This window comes from Panulirus ornatus, chromosome 12 (assembly GCF_036320965.1).
Source record: "Panulirus ornatus isolate Po-2019 chromosome 12, ASM3632096v1, whole genome shotgun sequence".
NCBI lineage: Eukaryota > Metazoa > Arthropoda > Malacostraca > Decapoda > Palinuridae > Panulirus > Panulirus ornatus.
In genome coordinates, this window is record NC_092235.1 from 8,635,709 (window position 1) to 8,638,982 (window position 3,274).

Sequence of the window (3,274 nt, forward strand, 5' to 3'; positions counted from 1 at the left end):
AAACCGAGAGGGGAGGATTTCCAGCCCCCCGCTCCCTTCCCTTTTAGTCGCCTTCTACGACACGCAGGGAATACGTGGGAAGTATTCTTTCTCCCCTATCCCCAGGGATATATATATATATATATATATATATATATATATATATATATATATATATATATATATATATATATATATATATATATGTATATATATTCATATTTATATATATTTATCCCTGGGGATAGGGGATTAAGAATACTTCCCACGTATTCCCTGCGTGTCGTAAAAGGCGACTAAAAGGGGAGGGAGCGGGAGGCTGGAAATCCTCCCCTCTCGTTTTTTTTTTTTTTTTTTTTTTTTTTCCAAAAGAAGGAACAAGGGGGGGCCAGGTGAGGATATTCCACAAAGGCCCAGTCCTCTGTTCTTAAACGCTACCTCGGTAATGCGGGAGATGGCGAATAGTTTAAAAGAAAGAAAATATATATATATATATATATATATATATATATATATATATATATATATATATATATATATATATATATATATCCTTCAGTATGTTTACTTTCGATAATGAGGAACAGAAGAAGGAGCCAAGCAAGTAAATTTCGTCAAAGACATCACTCTTTTCTAAACGCTGCCTCGCAAAGATTTTCATTAATTCAAATTGAAGAAACAGACGAATTTTCTATTGTCTGGTTAGCTCAGTGGTAGAGCGTGAGTCTTACACACTCAAGGTCGTGGGTTCGAGACCCACACCAGACATAATTTTTGTTTTTTTCTTTTTTCATTTTGTCCGCATCACATGTGTGCAACATTCATTATCTTTGTCCAACGTTATAGTGAAGATCTTCACAATAAATTGTGGTTTTCGACCTTATCTGAAAGGGTCAGGTCCACCAAGACGTCCTTGAAATCTTCCAGAAGCTTCTGGCGATCCTCCTCCAACTGCTGGGCACATCAGAGTTAACATGGGCCGGACATCGGTTGTGGAACGACTTAATCTGCTTCCGGTAGTTAGCAGGGAGGATAATGAGGGCTCTGACCTCATACCAGGTCAGCTTAGTTCCAGTCTATTGTTTAGTTCCAGTCTATTGCTTAGTTCCAGTCTATTGCTTAGTTCCAGTCTATTGCAACGACAATAAAAAAAGTAAAACTCATTTCTTCGTGGAAAATTGAGAGGAAAACACGACAGCAACATGGAGATTTACTGTGGTTATTTTGCCGGCTAGTCGGCAACGGTCGGTCAAACACTATTTTACCGTGGTAATCTCAGTGCTTCATATAATACTCTGTCCAAAAAAATGTTCTTGGGGGCGTAGCTCAGTGGTAGAGCACTCGCTTGGCATGCGAGAGGCCCCGGGTTCAAACCCCGGCGCTTCCATTTTTGTCATTTGGGAAATTCATTGTTTTCAGTCTTGTATCTATACATATATATATATATATATATATATATATATATATATATATATATATATATATATATATATATATCGTCCGATCAGGGAAGTTAAGCAACGTTGGGTCTGGTTAGTACTTGGATGGGTGACCGTCTGGGAACACCAGATGCTGTTATCCCTGGGGATAGGGAAGAAAGAATACTTGCCACGTATTCCCTGCGTGTCGTACAAGGCGACTAAAAGGGTAGGGAGCAGAAGGCCGGAAATCCTTTACTCTCATTTTCAATTTTCCAAAAGACGGAACAGAGAAGACATAAAGATATTGTAAAGATGTAACTAATATAAGATATAAGAATGAATGGAAGATACGGATGTAGCTGAAACAAGGAGTAATGAAGATTAAGGTGTAATGAAAATTATTCTGTAGTGAAGATAAATGTATATGTTAAAATTTTGTATTGAACATCAAGAAGTAATGATAATGATGAGAGTGTAGTGACGATGATGGTTTAGTTAGGGAGAGGTGACAATTGCCTTTACAATGATAATAAGGAGTTAACACAATGAGGAACACAAACTTTCCAAAGCTACGTTCAAGTCAGACTTTGAACTAAGTTCGGTAAACAAAAGAGTGATGTTAAGATGAGAGTGTAGTGAGGAAGAGTATAGTGATTATAAGGATATTGTCAAGATAGGTTGTAGTGAAGATACAAATGTAGTGAAGATACGAATGTAGTATAGATAAGGGTTATTAAAGAGTAATGTTTATTCAAAATGATTATGTAGTGAAGATAAGAACTACTTTTAGTGAACATCAGGGAGTACAATGATGATGGTATGATAGAAATATCGGTGTTGTGAAGAAGAGGATATAGTGAAGATGTAATTAAGTGAAAATAAGCTAGTAGTGAAGATACACGTTAGTGAATAGAGTGCAATATGATATATACAATACAGAATTAGGTATCTTCACCGTAAACTGAATTGTCCACCATATTCACTGCTCTTGAGCTGGAAGAAATCACGGCCATAGAGTTTAATGATCTCTAATTCCTTATCTTCACTACTTGCCAACCTTAGTTTGGAATATGATATATACAATACAAGTAAGGCATCTTCACTACAAACTGAACTGTCCCATATTTTTATTGCTCTTGAACTGGTAGAAATCACGGCCATAGAGCTTATCTCTAATTCTTTATCTTCACTGCAAACTAAATTGTCCGCCATATTTACTGCTCTTGAGCTGATAGAAATATACAAATATACAATTGGGTATTTTCAAAACAAACTGAATAGCAGCTATATTTACGGCTTCTCATTTGGTAGAAATTACGGCCATAGAATTGAATTATCTCTAGTGCTTTATCTTCAGTACTTAACACACTTAGATTAGGATATGATACATACAATGTACAATTGGGCATCTTCACTAAAACTGAATTGTCCACCAATAACTAATGCACTTGAGCTGGTAGAAATCACGGCAACAGAGTTTATCTCTCATTCTTTATCTTCATTATTTGACACAATTGCATTATAATATGATAAATATAATACACAATTGGGCATCATTGAAAACTGAATTGCCCGCGATATTTACTGCTCTTGAGTTGGTAGAAATCACGACCATAGGGTTTATTACATATTCTTTATCTTCCCTACTTGACAGATTAGAAAATATACACAATATACAATTGGGTATCTTCACTACAAACAGAATCACCCGCCATATTTACTGCTCTTGAGCTGGTAAATATCACTGCCATAAAGTTTGATTATCTCTAACTCTCCATCGTCACTACTTGACACCTTTAGATTTGAATATGATATATACAATATAAAATTGGGCATCTTCACTACAAACTGAATTATACGCGATATTCACTCCT

General features: G+C 35.9%; 1 non-coding gene across 1 annotated transcript; it reads left to right on the forward strand.

Annotated features, from left to right (window-relative positions):
* The first annotated feature begins 675 nt into the window (after nt 1-675).
* On the forward strand, nt 676-747 carry TRNAV-UAC (transfer RNA valine (anticodon UAC)). The gene has a single exon. It is a non-coding gene; the product is annotated as a tRNA-Val (tRNA).
* The last annotated feature ends 2,527 nt before the right edge of the window (nt 748-3,274 follow it).